Genomic DNA, 20,968 nt, shown 5'->3' with positions numbered 1-20,968 from the left:
GATTAATACTACAGACCTTTCAATTTCATCCTCGTAACAATGCTGTGAAATAAGTACAATTTTTATTGCCATTCTATAGTTGAGGAACTGAGACATACGATGGTATCGCTAAACAACTTAACCCAATGTGCAATGACTATTTCAATTTTTAAAAACTTGTTACAGTAAAAGGCACACTGTCATTGATCCCCCTCAGAATGCTCCCCTTGCATTGAACACATGTGCCCCACCATTCTGTCACTTTATGAAGCAGCTCTGAAAGTCCTCTTCTTATCCCTATGAAGTGTGATCAAAAACGAGGTGAATGTTGCTATCCAGTGTAAAGGCGGGCTTCTAAATCCACCACCACGTGTGCTGATCCGTCTCACTCCCCTGGCTATGGCACTGCGTAACTCTCACTCTGCCCCAAAGTCAATGCGACTGTGAAAGGTAAATGTTTTGAATCAATTCAAGGCGTGAAGGTAGCTATGACAACATAACTGAAGACTCTCATGAAAGGGAACGTCCAGAACGGCTTCAGACAAAGAGAGGGACAGGATGAGTATGTTGGAAGGGGAGGGCTGTGAGAGGGTTCATAGTAATATATCATTTACTGTAATAAATTGTTCAATGAAATTGTTCACATTTTTCAATCACATCTCCTAGCAGAGGTCACTCAGCTCCCAAGAAGTAAAATGTGGCTTTGAGCCCCGCTTTCTGGCCCCCCACTAGATGAGCCATGCAGCTTCTCAAGGGGACAGGTGGACCCCACAAAGACAGATGAAACAGCCAAGGTTTCCAGTTGTTTATTTCACACCCCTGTGAAAAATGCCTCCGGTGATCATTTCCTGTAGATTGATACCGATCGGCCTTCTGCTCTGTCTCAGCCCATCCGGAGCCAGGACCCCAGAGCTGCTCCTGTATTCAGGAAAGCACACAGTAGGCACTTCGCTCTCTCCCACACCTGGCCATATCACACCTGTAGGACCTACCTAGCCTGAAAGGTCCTGGAATTTACTACTTTAATCCAGCCACACTCCCAAGAGAAACAAAAAGCCAAGTTGGTGAAGTTCAAAGCAAATGAATGTCAAAATGTGTGCCAGCGTTGAGCTCAGATCTGTCCAAAGCCACAAGGCCACAGTGAGGGGACATTGTTAGCAGTGTCTTGACTATCAGAAAAAAGAAAAGCAAACAAACAAAAAACAGCATTGTTGTGGGAATGTAAACCACCACTACAGAAGTCAGTATGGAGATTCTTCAAAGATTAAAACCCGAATTTCCATCAGATGCAGCTATTCCCCTCCTGGAATCTTCCCAAATGAATTAAAGATGTCACATTACACTGACACCGCATACTCATGTTCACTGCAGTGCATCTCGTACTGGCTAAATCTCGGAAATGGCCCGTACTGTCCATCAACAGGTGGACGGATAGAGCCGAGGCAAGATTTACATGCAATGGAGTACTACTGTGCCATAAAGAAAGATAATTCAGCCATGGGTAAGACTTCGTGCTAAATGAAATAAAGCAGACCCACAAGCTTAACTGTCACATGGCCTCAGTTATATAAGAAATCCAAAATGTAAATAAAGAGCAAAATTAAAGGTAATGGAAAGTAGGGAGACCCTTTCCAAATGAGAATGAGAACAAGAGATGGAGGGAAGGGCAAAGGAGGGGAGAGAAACGGGTGGGAGAAAAGAATTGAAGCAAAAATGGAAATCAAGCTTTTACAAGTGAGATCAAGGGTTGGCAGAAGCGGGGATGGGGGAGTAAAGGGGGTAGGAATTGAGAAGGGTTAGAAGAATGAAGTATTATATTCGTGCCCCAACTACTCATGAAAAGTGTAACCATTGTGTATTGCAAACACATACTAATAAAAAAAGAAGGAAAAACAGGAAGCAGGAGAAAGAGAGTGGGGGTGAGCTGGAGATGGAGGTGACAGGGGGTCCTCAGCGGGTCCCCTCAAGGGGACTTTCCCTGCGCTCCAACCCAAGGGAGCTCAGCCCAGCCCACACAGCTTCCTGTAGGCACAAGGGTACAGCCACATTGATCACATCCTTCCTTTATCCCAGCTGCTAGCAAGACAGAGCACAGGAAAGGGTCTCTCCCCCCACCCGCCCAGCAAGCCAGGAGAGGCCAGGCTACCAATGCAATTGTGCCCTTTTAATTAAAGCCAGTGAAGAAGAAGAATACGGAGACTGGCCGATTTCTCTTTGGTCCTGGGAAGAAAGGAGGCGGGAGGAGGGGCTGCCTTCAGGTTGCCGCCTTGGAGCTCTGAAGAACTTTTAATAGAAATCTGCAGAATGAAATGGGCTACAGCTGTTTGCCTTGATAAATATGTGTTATGCTGCATGCCTCAGCCACCATCTGTTTGCTGATATGAGCACTTCTTCGTGGCAACCAAGGGGAAGTCATCAAAGGCATAGCCGGAGATGGGCTTGGGAGCAGGTAGAGGGGGCGAGCAGGGCAGGGCGGCCTGATTGTATTCAGGCTGAAAGGGCTTGGCGAGGACATAAAAGAGATGGGGCAGGCACAGAACAAGGAGGTGCTGGGCAAGCCGGAGAGCCCCTGCCAGGCACCTCCAACAGGCTGTCAGCATACTCCAGCTCGCCTCAGTCTAGCCCCCCTCCGCCTGCCTGTGGCCCCTAAAGTTTAAACCAAATGACAGCTGGAGTTACGGGAGCGCTACCTCCCCGCTATCACTGTCCAGGATAGGCGACCCAGTGGCCCCTCGCAGGAGCGGCTGCCCAACTGCCTCACCCGCCTCACCCTGGCTGGGGGAGTCTCACTTCCCCACACCCGAGTCTCCTCCTATCAGGGCCGAGTACCCACCTGACATGAAAGGAGCAATAGCTAGTGCCCCTGCAGTGGCACAACCTAAGCTGGGCTGAAACACACCAAGGAGTCGTTTAGGAGCCCTCCTGCAGGCCTGCGGCTACACAGCTGCCCAGCCCTGTGTGATCTGGAGAAATGCCACATAGGCTTCGAGAGGAAGGAGGGAGAAGGACCCCTGCTGCAGGGTGGCTATGCTTTGTGGCCCCCTACAGGTCATGAGCTACCTGAGAGGTGGGGGGCCCTTGAAGAGATGGCACATAACACAGGGTAATTAGGTCCTTGGAGGCATCACCTTCTGGAGAGACGAGCGGAGTTCTCCCAGGACCCCATCTTGTTCCTACAAAAACCAGTCTTGTTACAGAAAGCGTGAACTGGGTCCCAATCCCTCCAATGTTCCATCTCACCAGCAGCCTCTCCCTCCTGCGCTCTCTCTCCCACAGCCTGGCATCAGCCACACTGTGATGTAGTCACAAGGCCCTCAGTAGAGAGTGACTGATGCCAGCACCATGCTCTTGAATCTCCAGAACTGTGTCCTTGGTAAACCTCTTCTCATTATAAAGTACCTATCCTTTGGTATCTTGCTGTAGCAATGGAAAACAAACTGAGATTCCCATTCTGGGATTCTACAATATGCTGATGAAAGGCAACAGATTGTTGACTCTTGAACCATTGAGACTGGAGAACACAAGGCTTGCCTTATGAGAAACCAGCACACACAGGGAACGGCTAAGCTAGGCGGAGATGTGAGCTCTCTGATTACAGAGCCTACGGGAGTTTGTCTTTCTTCCTCTCATAGAGAAAAATGTGGGAAGCCAGGATGACTCACTAGTGTCCAGAACAACAGCTATGCTTATTCCCCGGGGTCCCATTGTGCGCTCTCTGTCTCTCTGTCTCTCTCTCTGTCTCTCTCTGTCTCTCTCTCTGTCTCTCTCTCTCTCTCTCTGTCTCTCTCTCTCTCTCTCTGTCTCTCCCTATCTCTATCTCTATCTCTATCTCTCCCTCACTCCCTCCTTCCCTCCCTCTCTCTCTCCATCTCCAACTTGCCAGCTCTCCTGTCTGTCCATTGAGAGGAATCCAGCTCACCTAGAAGAAGAGCGAGTGGGTGTAGATCCCAGGCAGCACCCCACAGGTGGAAGAACGCCCACTCTCCCTGTGTCTCCCTGTCCCCTTCCCTTTCCTCTTCCCCCACCTGTGTCACCTGCTGCTGCTGCTCTGGCTGCTCCTCTCAGCAGCACAGGGACCTGGTGTCATGCCAGGCCTGCACCTCCTTCGTAATCCTATCAGGGCTCAAGGCTCTCTAGAATGGCAGTGGGGGGCAAGCTTTGATAGAGTAGAGAGAAGTGATTGCTCCTGGCTATGAAGAACACGTGGGCAACCAAGAGGCAGCCCAGAGCCAATGGACTGCAAGAGAACCAGAGAGCAGAGAGGTGCTCAAGCTTCCAAAACCACATTAGTCAAAAACAAACTGGACTGAGTCCTGCTGCTCCGTGGCATCTCCTCCTGAGGACGTGGGCAGGGTGAGCGCGGGTGACATGCATTGAGATGCTGGGACAGAAGGCACTAAATCATTGTGTACTGAGTATTATGATTCTGGCTCCAAGAAAACGAGTGCTTTGGATGAGCGTCAGAACTGCTGGCAGTTGCTCAGAGCCCGAGCACACCGCCGGCTCCGTGGAGCACAGCCCCTGGTATTAATAAGTGTTTCCATGGCACTTGATAGTTTGCAATTATCTTTTCTAACATGTCTGCCGTAGCAGGAGTAGCAGGCCAAATGTAAACCCGTCTGCCCTCCCTTCTGCCTGCCAGCTTTTGAGGAAGGAGTCCCGGCTCCCCCAGCTCCCCAGAGAGGAGATTAGTGGGCCCTGTGTTGTAATTAGCTTGCACTCCTGGTCCTGTCTGGGTGGGTCATGGGCTGTGCCTTGGAGACTCTATCTGGTCCCTGGCTCCTCCTGTCTGGCTCGCTTCCTGCTCTCTCTGGCTCCTGGCTGCTATATGAAGGTGTCCTCTTCGCTCCGCCACTGTCCACCACCCTGGTGTTTCTGCCTTGGAGCCAGCGGCTCGCAGTCGGAAACCTCTGAGACCATGTACCCAAATAAACTTCGGCGCACTGTGGGTGTCAGGTGTTGGGTCCAGCAGTGCAGGTGTAACGGGTAGAGCCCTGAAGGCCTCCAGGTCTGCATCTCTCCTGTTCCCACGCTTCGCAGGCTTCACACCTGCCTCTTCCCCAACTCTTCTGCCCACATCTCAGGGCCAGTTCTAGCCAGGCTCCACCCATTTTCCAATTCACTTTTTCATCCCCCGAAGGTGGGTTAAGAACAGTCAATGCACCAAACATTTCTCTAGACACCAAGATCCAGCCAAGTAAAACAGAAAAAAATTCCCGTCCTCATGGAGCACATATTTAATTAGGAAGCAAATAACTATTTAATACCATAAATAACAATAAAGCCATGGAAGAGGTAGAGAGTATCAGAAGGACTTGATTATTGATCTAGCAGAAATCTAAATGAAATGTGGGTGCGCCTTAGGTACCATGGGAAGAATAAGAAGGGAGGGGAGGCAGCAAAGGCCTGGGGGGGGAGCACAGGAGGTACTGAGAATCAGTGAGGAGGCAGCTTGCACGGACCGGAGCCCGTGTGAGGTGTGGGGCCATGGCAACATGCGTGGGCCAAGAGGCACCCAGACCCTCGTGAGAAACCCATTCTCCTGCAGCCGCCCCGCCTGACCGGACCCTTCCTGGATGCCTGCAATGGTGTGTCCTGAGCGGTTCCCTGAGCCCTGCTTGGTTTGCAGCTCCTCTGCTTCCCACGCTTGTCATTTCCTCCCAATCTCAGCATCTTCCCCTCACCCCATCATCTTCCGTCCACTCAACTTTCCTTCTTCTTGTTGACTCCCCGAAGACAAGTGTTCCAGGCAAACCACAGCCTGAGCATCTCATGGTCCTGTGAGTCCACCCAAGTACCCAGCTTTCCTCGTACCTCTGGCATTGATTAAAATCAGATAATGATTCCACCATCCCAAATTCATCTTAAACAGTAATCTGCTTTTTTGAGAAGGCATTTGTTCACTCAGCAGACACTGATATTTTATAGTCACTTAACTATAAACAAATTTTAATCTACTACATGGTAGACATTGTCCTGCTCGCTGGAGGTAAAAAGAGGACCTAGACAGCAGTGCGTCTAGTGACAGATAAATTATAATAGAAGCAAATGCTAACACACAAACAGGGATGCAGAACCACAGGAGCACAGAAAACACAACAGTTAAGGTTTGATTCTTTACAGGGAAGACTTCACATGGGAAACTGGCATTGCAAGTGGCATTAAAGGATGCATAGGAGTTCACCAGTGACACCAAGACCTCAGAACAGTGGTTCTCACCTGGGGGATCTTTGGCAATGTCCTGGGATATCTTTGGTTGCCAGGAGTGTGGCAGGAAGTGCGACTGGCCTCTAGGCGTAGAGTTCAAGGGTAGTGCTCAGCATCTTACGGTGCACAAAACATTCCCTCGATCAAATAGTTACCTGTCCCAGAATGTCAGGAACCCCAAGATTGAGGGAGCCTAGGAATGGAGGGAACAATATGTCCTTGGCACGAGGTTATCCGAGGGGCTGATGGGTATGGAGAAAAGAACCAGGGTGTGAAGCAGAAATAGACAATAAAGGGGAGCGGAAGAGGAAGACGAGACCACAGATGTGGTTTCCCGCTCGCTCCTCACTAAGAAGTTTCCCTCCTTCCACTCGCCCAGGAGCCAATCAAAGAGAAAGCTGAACTGCTGGCTGCTGAGCTGCCACCCTACACCATGTGCCTTTGTCACTTGTAATGGGGTCAGTCATCACGATACAGACTTCATGGACTGCAAACAGAGAAACCCAAGCTCGGAACGGCGAGGCTGTTCTCCCACAGTCAGCCGCAGGGCTGATCAAAGCAAAGGACCAGGGCTCAGGTGTAGATCTTCATGGTTCCCCAGGCGGGGACTGTGTTGAGCAGAACAGCCCCTCCGGACTGACCTGTGTGTGTCTGCGAGTCGTGCTCTGCATAGAGCACGTGCCCCGTGGAGGGCATCGGCCACCGTGCTCCCAACTCTGCAGGTGCTCGGTGACGCCTTGATGAAAGCAAGAGAGTTTGGGCAGTGCCTCAAACTGCATGGCAGTGGTTGTTAACAAGGTTCGTATCTTGGAATAACACTTTCATTATCCCTGGAGAACAGTGCAACACTGGCTGGTCTTCCCCTTTTTTTCTTTTGTTTTTATCATTCTTTCCTTTCTTCTCTCCTTTCTTTCCTTTCTCTCCCTTTTTGGCTTTTTTGTTTATATTCAATAAACTATGGCATAGTTTACTGCCAAAACTTGTTCCCCTTCCCCCAAGCCATAACCAGAATACGTGTTCCTTTGTGACTGATTCCCGGCCAATGGACCCTTGGCATGGCCCTCAAAAAGCCAGCCATGTGTTTTTCCTGTCCAGCGATGGCAGGAAGAGATTATAGAAGGCAGATAGCTTGATAGAGACACAAGACAGAGGAAAATAGGCCCCTGGGTCCTCAGAAGTGGAAGTGTGCACTGCGTTTGGTGTGAATGACACACTTCTGTTAGATTAAACTGCTGAGATTTTAAAGTGGGCTTGTTACAGCAGACAGACTTGCTTTTCAAACTAATACAGGCATCACTTAGACCTGAGCTCCCTGCATGCCCAGAAAATTCAAGCACAGTGGTTCCAAAGAACACAGATCAAGCAGTCATGTGGTATAGCATCTCCTAACCCAGTGCTTTACTATCCCTCTAGTGTGTGATTCATCATCAAACTGCCTCAAGATACAGAGAGAAGTCCACAGATCAGGCAGAAATGAGAAAGAGCCGAGAGGCGGTGCCCTCCAGCTGAGAGCGCTGGGTGGAAGAGCCCCACCTACCGGCCCACCCTGGTGACCGATGTGAACATCTGACTGGCCATGCCCAGGTGCAGAGGAGGCTGAAAAGCTGCGTCTTCTGCTTGGCATCTTGCCACCTAGGATAAAATCAAAGTTCTGTTAATAAGAAGGAGAATTGGATATTGGGCAAGAGAGTATGAATTTTAAAAGGTTGGAGAAAAGAGTGGCCATGACTGCAAAGATTCCACCTAGGCTGGTCATGGAACGGGCCGCTCCCCTTTGTATGTGTGCCCTGTCCCTGGCCGCAGCGCCCTGAGGGGCAAAGGCGTGGCCTGCCCTGGGAGGAGGAGCAGGAGGGCTGAGCGCTGTCACCCCAGCCTGCCTCTCTAGGTTGCCTGTCATGCAATGCTTCCCTTCACCTCAGCCCAACCCTGCAGACTCATGCCTTTCCCAAGAGCCACCATCCCAGCGAGGCAAAGCATCTTGCCTGTCCCCCTGAGTGTTCTTTCTAGCACTGAGGGGGAGCTGCCAGGAGCCACCCTGTGGTACTTCTGGGTTCCAGGGCTCCTGGGAAGGAGCTGCATTGGCTCTTGAGCAGCTTTTCACTCTGTCACAGTTAACACCAAAAACCCCCACACGTTTCCCTCCCATCAGACTAAGCCAGTTTCCATGTGGAGCTAACACCACGCTCTCTGCCTCTCCTGCTTGGTGTTGCTAAATGCTCTTCCCTGTGGCACTCTGTACAGGGCCGCGGGGAGGAAATAACACAGAATTAACCTTGAGCATAGGTGTGGGGGTGAACAAAATAGCGCTACCAAAATGAGAATAATAAAATACCAGTAATCACCCCCTTAATGTTAGCTCTTCCAGGTGCCATATGAGAAAAAACCCATTGTGCCAGATTTTCCCATTTGCTAATAGGACTTACTATATAGTGAATTTGTCCCTCTTCTTCAGACTGGCCTGCCCAGGCAGTGTCAGCAAAGAAGCAGGTGAAAGAAATGGAAATCAGCCTGTGCAGGGACTGACCTCCAGGTAACCAGGCACAGGAGGAGAGGGACAGTCTGAGTGAACAACACAGTGGTCACAAGCTAATGCTGGCACCACTGGCTGGGCCCTCAGCACGGTATTCTGGGATCATGTGATTGAAATTACATAATTTTCCCTAATTCAGTGATTTCCCAGCAGGCCAGTCTTCTCCTTTGTGTTTTCTCCTACTTCTGTTCCATTCAGTCTCTTTCTCTCCTATTCCTTTGATAACAGAATCATTTTGCTAACCCACCTCTGTGACCCTGGGAATCTAGGGCAGTGGTGACAGAGGGTAATTAATGTGCTTACACAGCACGAGGGGATCTTGCTAACATGTATATTCTGACTTACAAGGCCTATGGTAGGTCTAATATTCTGAATTTTAACAAGCTCTCAGGAATCACCAATTCCACTAGCCCATGAACCATCCCTTTGCCTTGGTGACCAGGGCAAATAAATTTGTGTTGGGTTATGCAACTGGGACTGGAAGTGTGTTCATTGGAATAGTACTAAGGAGTTCAGGACCTTGGATGGATGATCCTGTGACTTTAGGGTTGTTTCTCCTTGCCCATGGAAAGGCCGTGAATCTAAGACACAGCGAAATATTTGAAGTCACAGCACTCTGACAACGAAACTGCCAAGCAACATCCTCATGGGTAGAACAGATTTGCTGCCAAGATACACCTGTGGCTTTGCACAGTGAGGAGCAGGTGACTTTCACCCCATGACAAATGTGTCTAGACTTCTTCTTTCTTCATGTGGTCTCACAAGAAGAGAGACTTGAGTTTCTTATACGTCCATCCCTCTCTGATGGCACTGAACAACTTTGTCCAGGCGTCCTAAAGACCGATGACCTTGGGGAAACTAACCCAGGGTACGAGGTGCTCATCAGACATGAATCTGGGAGCCTCTTCCCTTAAAGCTTGGGGCACATGGATAGCCTAACACTGCTAGGAATAACACTGCTCAGCCCAGCACTGCTTTTCAGAGTGTCATGACTGCTGAGGCACATGCCAGACGTCACGTGGCAGGACCTCTCAAGTCTAGAGCTTCTCCAGGAGCGGTGCTCTCCAAGCCACTCAGCCCCCACAGTTATTTGCCCTTCACCTAATCTTACTGCTCTTCTACATGCTTAACTAATCCTTCTCTGCTTGGCTTCCCCACCTGTCCCTTGCTTTGTCCCAGCCTCCACTTGTATGCTACACTCCACTGCCTTCCCAGTGACAATGGTGGAACTCAGTCTCTCGCATGTCTATTTCTGACATTGGAATGAGCAGTACATCCTAGGCTCACTCAAGTGAGCGTCTTCCCACACTAGACTCTCCCAAGTGGCCTCACACAGGACGCTGAGAGATCCCAAATCTGCCTTCAGCTTTCCAGATCCACATGGCCACAGACCCATCAAATCCAAGGTGTTCTGAACTACACTGAAAGAGTAAAAAAAAAAAAAACAAAGAAAGAAGGAAAAAAATGACACCATTGCTTCCCAGCTGCTCTGGGGAGACCAGTGAGAACCATCTGTGTCTCCTCCTGGGTTCTCATGATGGTACAGCACCACCAACTTTTAAGTCCTATAGCTTCTGTACTGCAAATTACTGTAAAATGCACGTGTAACATGTTTTGGGGGTTCTCAGGGCTTCCGTACTTCCACCTCTGGCTTGTGCACTTTTCCTGCTCTTTTTAAATGCCTGTCCCCCGTCCCGTGGACCATCTCTAAGCGCACATCCCAATCCTCTTTCACTCTCCTGCACTGCATTACTGTTTGCAACTGAGTGAGTGACATTCAAAAGAGAAAAGCAAACAATTAAGTGAGTTAGGAAAGGTTTCTAGTAAGTTGGGCGTTCTCACCAGAACTCGATTGCCCTTGGCATTCATGTCATTTGGGTGACGCATTTGGGGACACTGATGTTTTCCCCGGGAAAAGGATGATTCCCAATTATTCCAAGAGAGAAGATCTGCCTCCGTGACTCAGCACAGAGCAGCTAAGCAGTGCACTACTGATGTTTTTTTGTCTCTTGCAAGATCATGTCCCTGCAGGTATGAGTTTACTGCGCGAATTCCCCTCTGACTGTTTCCTGGTCATCGGGGAGAAAGATGAGGGGAGCCGTTGTCTAGAGTTAATTGCCCGTGTGCTGGCTGTTCCAGGAGCATTGTTTTTTCTGCCACCACCTCTTCTCTGTTCTTTCTTTCTTTCTTTCTTTCTTTCTTTCTTTCTTTCTTTCTTCTTTCTTTTTTGTCTATTCTCTGATTGTGTTAATTTTTAATTTATTTTTAATATTAATATATATTTGTGATATATAGTTATGTTCTTCTTGTGGATCTGGTACCTATACATATCACACTGTGATCGTTTGAATTCTTCCCCCTTTTCCGTTCCTCCTCCCATCTCCACAAGTCTATCTCTGTTTCTTACCATCTCTTTATTTTGTCCTTCAAGTTATTTACATTTTTAGTTCCTTGTTTTTGGCCTCTCCTCTTGCCTAAGCAAGACTCATGCAAGTGCTTCCATGATTTCTCCATTATTCTTGCAGAATAATCTGATTTTCAATAAGGCTTTATCCTATGTATTTCTGAATGCCTTGCCAAGAACTTACAAAAAATGCAGACACATTGCATGATTTTCTTTGCAACAGAACTTGAGATTTCACATGCTGGGTCTACCACCTGCCTGTGATATGAAAATAGGTAAGTTTGTTCATTTAAAACCTGATCCCTGCCCATCACAATTACTGTGTTATCATCACAGGTGATATCACCATCTTGTAAACTCTGAGTAATGCTGCAAAAATAAGGATATTATTATTAATAAAAGGGATAAGTTACAAATAGGATTTCTTTAGAGCTAGTTACAATTGCCCCAAATTATTAACATGATCAGAAAAGAAAATGAGGCAGAAAGATGACAGTGAATCGTAAGAAGAGAAAGACTCCAAAATAAAAGAGTTTAGTAATATGAAGGGGCTGGCATCTGGATTTGGAGGACGTGGGTAACAAAAGGTAAGTGTGGGGAAATAGTGTCAGTTTGTACAGATTTTTGGAGGCCACACCAGGGGTTTTTAATGTTTTCTGTAAAATCATGGGAGCAGGGGGCTGGAGATTTAGCTCAGCGGCATGAGCACCTGCCTTGCAAGCAGGCAGTCGTGAGTTCGATCCCCAGTACCGATAAAAATGAAAAAGACAAAAAAAAAAAAATCATGGGAGCAGTTAAGTGCTAAGCACAGGAGCATTGTGATAAAGTTTTTAACTTAAAATCATTTAATAGATGAATTAGTTATGACTGCCATCTCAGTTGTAACTGCTATCTGGACTGCCAACTGACCCCAGCACACATTTCAAACCCTATAAGACTTCGTGAAGATGGTCCATGCACATTTAGTGCAAGCCAGTCACACCAGAACTGCCTCTTAATTGATGCTCAATGTGGCCACTATTGCTGAGGAAGCCCAGGTGCGTTCTGATCCATTTTAACACAAGAACTCCCTCCTCTCGTGATGGGGTACAGGAGTCCTCCAGTCTTGGTGCCAGCTGAATCATGCTTTTTCTTTGGTCTTGCATTACCTTTCATCTGTGGTGACTGATTCTTGTGCACTAAATTTTTTTCAAGGGCAGTGGCACTGACCCAAGTGAGATATGACCCTGGCTGGGCTGGGAAGGTGGCACTGGAAATGGAGAAGGGTGGATGGACTCATAAACTAAATGGACTCAAGAATCCTCATGCCACAGTCTCATCTCAGAGACCTCAGCTAAGCAACTCCAAAATGCTGCTGCTAAGAGGCAAGACTGCATTAGTGGAAAATCTGTGTTAGAGTCCTACTTTTGCAGTTAATTAATTAACTAATAATTATCACTACCTTCATGGGTTGAACAAACTGCTTAACCACTCTGTACCTCAGTTTCCTCAACTATAAAATGGGAATGAAAATAACAATTGCCCTGCCTCACTTACTGGGGACTTGGGAAGCTCAGATTGAATATAATATGTAGGTTGTGTTCTGTAAATTGTCAAACTGCATAATTGCAGAAAAGCTGTAGCGTTCTCCAGAGACGCAGTACATCACGCATCAAACATCAAACACAAAAAGGATAGTCGGAAGAGAAGAACATTCACTTCTTATCCAGTCATACTTCTTGATGTACTGGGCTTACCTTGATTTGTAATAGGCCAGGGCTTATTTCCATGGTTCCTTAAATTTATAAAGACTTTTGTAGTGAGAAAACTTTGCAAGAATCTTATTAGACACAGCAAAGACCAAAATCAGCACAAAGCTCACATATAAAAGCTTTAGCAAAAAAATAAGGATTTCTCTACAGGCTGTATATGTGCTTAAATGGTGCAGAGAACTAAATTGTGAAATTACAAATGAGATGTGGAATGGCATATTTGATTATACAGAGTCATCTGCAATGCCTCATAACATGTAAGAAATTTGAGAGACTGTTTATCTGGCACTGAACTCCAGGAGGAAATTGCAGAAGAGCTTAGCGAGCTATAGCAGGGCATTCAGAATATATGGGGAGCCACTGAAGCTCCCCTTCATGCCTGCAGCCTCAGCCTAACTTTCTCCCCTAAATTCGGAAGGCTCGGGGGATGTTATTTGGCTTGACTTATTTGTGAAGACATGGAAAGGTCAGGCCTGTTTAACATGGAATGAGACTGAGTTATAAAACAATTACAAGGCATGGTCTCCATTCGGAAGCAGTTTATGATCTAATAGAGTGTGGAATGTAGGCCCGAGATACAAAAAGCTACCCTAGGCAGCCTACAGAGCATCACCATGCAGTCCTGAGGTGCAGTCCTGGCTCCGTCACTCACAAGTGTGGAGGCTTGAATTTCCTCAGCTGTAAAGCAAGGTACCAATGCCTGCCTTGGGGTGCTGGCACCACTAAATGCAGCGACACACATTCAGAGCCCAGTGCCTCCACACTGGATGCTTTGCATGATCAGTAATGCCCGTGTGTTTTGTAGATGGCACCACGACTAAAGTATAAGGAACAGCCACTCAGTGAGCCAGGGCCTGCGCCGGCGAGCAGCAGTCACCCGTGAATCCTTGTCAGTGACCCAGCAGCTCACCGTGGTTTTCCAAACAGAAGCCAAGAGAATCAGACAAAAGCCGTTAACTCCTCCCAGCACCCAGTGTCTGCTGGAGCATCCAGAGGCAGTCGCTGTGCTTAATGTTTCACCCCCATCACGGGCCCCCAGGACTTGCTGGGCCCGGAGCTACTGTGCCCGGGCATGGTGAGCAGAGCAGCCCCTGGCGGTGCTGACGCTGCAGGAGCGTGGGCAGGCAGGTGTGCTGGAGGCACAAACCAGAGAGAACAGATTGAGAAGTGCGCTGGGAAGGCTCTGACACAGATGCAAAAGCAGAAGGGAACTTTTCTCTGTGCTTCATCTCCTCAGTTCTCGCAGCGATGCAAGGAGAGGAGCAAGGGATTTGAGTCGGAGCTGTTCATTTGAATCCAGCAATGGCCTAGGTTCCCTCCTCATATCCAGGCAGTGGAGATGGTGGCCCCACGTATGAATGTAGAAACATAGTCGTTAAATACCATGTATCGAGATCCTGGCAGCCCCCAGCTGCAGGACTTTGTAACCTGACTATCAAAGGTGCAGAGGAGTCCAACACAAAGGATAAAACAAACATGCAATAAATCTGTTTGTACATGTGTGCACGTGGGCACGTGTTGGGATAGAAGAGATAGGAAGGTAGGACACATATTTTAACTTGATTTTACTTCTTAGTCACTGTTATCCAAATGAAGATGGGACTTACAGATAATAAAATAGTAGGCCCAAAGCATGAAGAAAACCCTTTTTCCAATTGGACCCTTGTACATTTCCTCCACTATAAAAGCCTCCCAAGAAAGTTCCATGGTACTGCTTTCTAAAATCTGTTCCCTTCTTCCACATATACAAGTTAAGTAACACTTCTCAGTTTGGGGAGATATTGTTTGTCTAACCTTTTATCGACATTTCTGTCTGCATCCTCAGAGATGAATGAACAATACAGAGAAAAATTGGAATCCATGAAACAGACTCAAAGAGATATCCAGAAAATTAAAAACTCCATTGAAAGCTGGCAAAACCACTTGAGAGAAACTGAAGATAGACTTTCAGACCTTGAAGACAGGACTGCAGCTAGTGATTGCAAAAGGAAAGATCTCTTAAAAATAGCAAGGAACCAGGAAATAACAGTTCAATGGCTGTGAGACCACTTGAAGAATAATTTAAGAATGATAGGTGTCAGTGAAAAAGCAAGAGTCAACACAAATGACACAGAGACTATTTACAGAAGTAATAGTTGAGAACTTACCAAGCACAGGAAAAGGACCTGACATACAGATAAATGAAGTATACAGAACTCCAGGTAGCCACAACCAAAATAAGTCTACACCCATACGTATAATAATCAACATCCCAGAAATTCAGCACAAAAACAGAATATTAAAGTTAGTTAAAAAAAAAAAAAGATCACCTATAAAGGAAAACCAATCAGAATCATAGCAAACTTGTCAACACAAACCATCAAGTTAAGAAGAGCTTGGAGTGAAATATTTCAAGTCCTAAAAGTAAATACAGCTTCCGACCCAGATTGATGTACCCTGGAAAACTATCTTTCAAAATTGATGGAGAAATGAGATACTTCCATGACAAAGAACAACTGAAGGAATTCATGACCACCAAACTAAGCCTACAAAGAGGACTGAAGAATATTCTAGAGAAAAATAAAAATGACCATAGTTCCAGGAGCAGCAGCAAAGTGGGATCACCAAGTGGGCAGGCAATTGAATGGAGGAGAAAAGTAGAGATCAAGAAAAAAGCATGGCAGGAAAAAAGCATGGCAGAGACAAACCAGTGCATGTTGGCTATAATCATTAATGTAGATTGCCTCAGTTTACCAATAAATAGAAATACAGTCAGAGTGGATCAAGAAACAAGATCTATCAATATGCAGTATACAAGAAACACATTAACTCAAAAGGAAATTTATAGATTGAAAGTCAAAGGAAAGAAAACAATGTCCCATGTGACAGGGAACCAGAAAAAAGCAGGGATAGCTTGCCCATCAACTGCAGAATGGATAAGAAAGGTAAGGCGTTTTTATACAATGGAAAGCTACTCAGCTATACAGAAGGATAATCAAGAGGCTCTTGGAGGTAAATGGACGCAACTTGTGATCGTGTTCTTGGGTGAAATGGTTGGACTCACATAAGTGAACACCACGTTGTCTCCACAGTATAAAAAACTGAAGGAGTTAGTGGGATCCAAAATGTACGATAGATATAGTAGATGTACCTTGGAAGTTAAAGGAGAGAAAATGTCTAAAAAGGGAAGGTGGTAGCCATTGTTCATTCCTTATTATTTTGTTTTAAAGTCCTGTATCATTTTATTATTTTGTTTTGACTGGTCTTATTCTATCTTGTATGGTTTGATTTTATTATACCTGATGGCATGGGCAGCTATTTTGAAGATAACAAGATATATTATGGTAGCCATTGTTGATATCCTATTATCGAGTTTTGAAACCCTTTATCACTTTCACTGTTTGGTTTTGATTGGTTTTATTGTATTCTATTTGATTCTGTTAGGTATGATGGTATGGGCAACTATTTTGAAGATAACAAGAGGCATTATGGTAGCCACTGTTGATTTCCTATTATCTTGTTTTGAAATTCTGTATCACTTTCACTGTTTTGTTTTGATTGGCTTTATTCTGTTTGGTTTCATTCTCTTTAAAATAAAATAAATGAATAAAAATGTTAAACCATTAAAAAAGAGAGAGAGAATTGAAGAATGAGAGATAGAGAAAGAGAGAGAGAACAAACATCAAACTTCTGTTTGCATTATTTAAGTCTTTTCTAATTCTATAATAATCTAATCATACTTCTTATTGGCTGTATATCACCTGAGTACAGAGAGAAAAAGTACTATTTCATTTCACTGTAAGAAGATAACTTCAGCTAGAAAGGTTTGGCAAGATTTTCAAGGAGAAAATGTCATTTAAATTGGGTCTGAAATATGGCCAGGATTTCAAAGACTGGAGGACCAGAGGAAGGTGGGATAGCAACAAGGAACAGTGTTGGGAAAGGACAGCCCCTGAGCTATGTTTTCTAGGTCTCATCTGCATGGAAATGGAAAATTAGGGTTGGTTATTTTTCTCCTTCTCTTTTCTCTGCACCCATATCAGAACTTGCAGGGATACTGTGTCACATGACTTGCTCTTCGCATAAGATCCTTCATATCTAAGGTGACTTGAGACATCAGTCAGATGATCAAACTGTCCCAATTTGTCCAAGACTAAGGGTTTTCCAGGATTCAGGACTTTGGATGCTAATATCAGGAAAATGCTAGGTAAACAAGAAGAGAGAGTTATTTTTATTCCATTAGAGAAATGCAGCTTAATAAAACTTTCAGAAAACTTTCTACTCTAGGCCCTTCCCCTATTGTGTATCCTAGTTCCTGATTTATTTTTCGGCCTTGGGGACAAAGAAAAACTGTTTTCAAATAAGAAAGAAATGGCTTATCCTCTCCAAGAAATTGTCTCTCACATAACCCTTTCCTAATGTAGCTCAGATGCACTGCACCTAAATTCTACAGTATTGTGATGGTTTGTGTCTGGATGTCCCCCCAAAGCCTCATGCAGTCATGCACTCATTGCAGACTTCTACAGTTTGTGAGTGATTCGTGTTCCAATACTGGGATTACGAGTGTGAGTTCTACACCCACTCTAGGGTAGAGGTGACCTACATACAATATTAAGGAACAGGAAGAATCTTTTCTACATGCTCATCCTTTTTTACTTTTGCAGCTTTTTCTGCCTTCTGACACCATGAATGGTTGCCCCTGTGCCACACCATCCTGCCTTGGAGCCAGTTGATTATAGACTGAAGCCTCCAGGAAAGCTAAACAAACATTTTCTTCCTTAATTTGGGGTGTTGGGTATTTTGTCTCAACAATGACAAAAAAGTGACCAACACAAGTATAAAAATTGTTACCACACATATATCAATCATCATATGGCAACAATCTGTAGTCTACAATCCCCAAATAAACAGTGCAGTCTTTTTTTGGCATGTGCCATGACTTTTGTATCTTTGCACTCCCAATCCATGGCACATAGTGAGCAACCAGCACATCTGGGCTGATTGAGTGGATATATTTCTTTATTGTTTGCTTTATTTTCTGGTTAGACCACTATGGCTCATGATTACAATATTCTACCCAAATAGTAATGATAGATCCATCCAAAATGAGTTATGTGAACCTTTCTCCTGGAAACAGTCAACTTCATTTACTGCCCCCCCCAATTTTTTACATAATACCAAAGTAGTTTCTGCTGTTGGGCAGAAATCTATCATGTGACTTCAGTTTTGAGTCTCTAACATTCACACTCTAAGCAGAAGACTCAGCAACCTTTGGGCCACTGAGCCCTGCTATTCCCCAGATGCTTTGTTAGGCTCAAGGATGAGCTACACAACTGGCACTAGGTCCCTGCTGATACCACAGTACAGCCCAGGAGTGGCAGAGCCTGGCAAGGTCTCTGCAGATTTTTGAGGTCCTGGCCCCACTGGACCACTAGACTCAGGACACTTGCTGTATTATGCTGTGATGTGGGGGAAGAGATGAGCTCTAAAAGGAGGAATCCCAAGTTAGATACAGGATAAAGAGAGAAATTATGAATGAACCAAAGCCAAGTTTTTATTTTGAAAATTTTCAAATCCACAGAAAGCCAAAAATATAATATGATGAAAACTCACATACCCTTCTTTTCTTTTGATTGTCAAAATTTTTGTTTGAGAAGACATTCTTCTCTCTCATATTTTTGCTCACAATATTTTATAACATATATAAAATATCTTAATAACGTGCTTTATACCATATTTTGATCTAAGAGCCAATCAATAATGATCTATTGTATGTCACTGCCATTCTCTTTAGCTTCTTTGATGCAGGGCAGTTCCTCAGTTGTCTTATTTTTTAATGGCTTACAGCTCAGGAGTTCAGACTAACGTTCTGGTAGAGTGTCCTATAATCTGAATCTGTCCTGAATCTGAATCTGTCCTATAATCTGAATATAATCTGAGTGTCCTATAATCTGGTGTGTCTGTTTCCTCATTATTGGTTTCAGAGTAGATATTCTTGGTACAAGCACTACCTCATTTGTGTTGCATATTTTCCATCCCGGCCTATCAGAAAGCCCCAAACCGCACTTCTTGCATTGATGATAAATAGCTCTATAAGGCATGGAAGGTTCAGGTCCCAAAACTAAAGAAGCAGTCATTTTGTCGTTTTCTCCTGCTATGTTGTTAGGGTGATGGTGGCCAGAGTCTTCCCCTTAAAGCTTCCTTTAACGTTCATCGGCCATGTAGTGAGACAGTGTTAACATACATTCCCAAATAGCATTCCTCCAGTGGTTTATCACCCACCAATAACTGCCTGAATCAGTCATTACATTGGCCATCATGAGTGCTGAGTTTTATAATTATATTATTTATCCCATGTACATATGAACTTCCTGCCTTCCATATATTAGACACCCACTTATGTTAACTTTTTGAAACACTACAGTTGTCTTGTGTTCCCTAAACCTAGCTTTCCTTATGGCAATGCTTTATATAGTACATTTTTCAAAACCAGGAAATTGGCATTGACACAATGAGATTAAGATATGGACTTTTACTTGGATTTCACAATTTATAATAATTTTAAATATTTTAATATCCCTTTGGACCCTTTTATCCCATTGTGGTATAGTCAGTTACCATCATTATTCTTTTTGACATGCACTGTCTCAAATTTGGCCAGCAGGAACCCCTCGAAGCCAGCTCACGGTTCCTTTTAACAAGCCATCATCAATTTTGATCTATTCTGTGTCTTCTGGTACAAGATACTCCAGGTTCTAGACCTGTAATGAGTCATTTCTCCAAGGAACCTTGGTTTCTCCACTGGGAAATATTGCTTAGAGACTGAGATCTGGGAGTCAGAGACATGAGTACTGCTGGAGTTCATTGCTTCTAGACCCTTCTTTGAATAAATTTGTGTTTAGGCCAATTCCTGTAATTCGAATCCAGCACAACAGATTCACCCTCATCTCTTCCAAATCATGTTTGCCTATGCTTTCCCCTGGTTCCCAATGCCATAAAAATGTGTCATTTACATAATATTTCAGTGCTATACTATTACCAAATACCCTATCAATGACAAACTTACGTAACTCAAAGCCATCTTTACAGGCCTCTCTTTCTTTTAAGACTTTTAAGACTATCCTTCATGAAGGATGCACAGTGAGAACATGGTGTTCAAAAGTTTTGAGTTAGTTATTTATTTTTGTATGGTTTTGTTGTCAGTTTGATATGTGGTTGCTTTCTTCTGTTCTACTTTGTATTCAGCTATAAGATTCTCTGTATATTCCCCCCTTACTGATTTGATTTAATTTTATTGTAACATACATAAAACATTTATGTGACTTATAAGTCAAAATTATATTAAAAGTACATGCAGAGAAGTCTCAGTGTCCCCTAACTCTTAACCTCCTGACACACACCCCAACATGGGCAACTGCTTTCAGTAGATTCTGATTCATGCTTCCTGCCCTTTTTTTTTTTCAAAAATAAGCAAATAAACATATGGTTCTTTTTTATTTGTTTTTCTTATACAAAAAGTAATGTACTTTCACACCTTGATTGTTGCTCTTAACAGCATATCCTGAGCCCAAGTATTGTGGCACACACACACCTGTAATCCTATCGCTTGGGAAGGCTGAGGCAGGAAGATTTCCTTGATTTTGAGGCCAGCCTGGACTATACACAAAATGAGTTCAAGGATAGCCTGGAGGACAAAGAGAAACTCTATCTCAAACACACCACACATACACATGCACACACACACGCACATACAACCTCACAAGCATATCATAGACACATGCTTTTTTTGTTTTAACATTGTACTATTGTGTGTATACACCAAAATTTATTGAACATATTCACTATGGAACACCATTTAACCATTTAACCAATAAATTCTAATGTTCTTTTAAAATAAATACTGCCTCAATAAATAACTTCATCACATATGTTTGTGGAAATGTATCTCAGAGTAAATGTCAACAAAAAGAATCATGAGATCAAGAGTAAAATCGTAAGTTTGCAAGACATGCCACTGCTCTCCCACGTTGGCCGGTTATTTCCCTCTCGTCTCACAAGGGATTTATGAGAATACCTGTTTCTTTATAGTCTCATTAAAACTGTGTGTTATCAACCTTT

This window comes from Cavia porcellus, unplaced genomic scaffold (assembly GCF_034190915.1).
Source record: "Cavia porcellus strain 051 isolate PalLab524CR breed Dunkin Hartley unplaced genomic scaffold, mCavPor4.1 scaffold_9, whole genome shotgun sequence".
Taxonomy (NCBI): domain Eukaryota; kingdom Metazoa; phylum Chordata; class Mammalia; order Rodentia; family Caviidae; genus Cavia; species Cavia porcellus.
Note: the sequence above shows the minus strand (reverse complement) of the source record.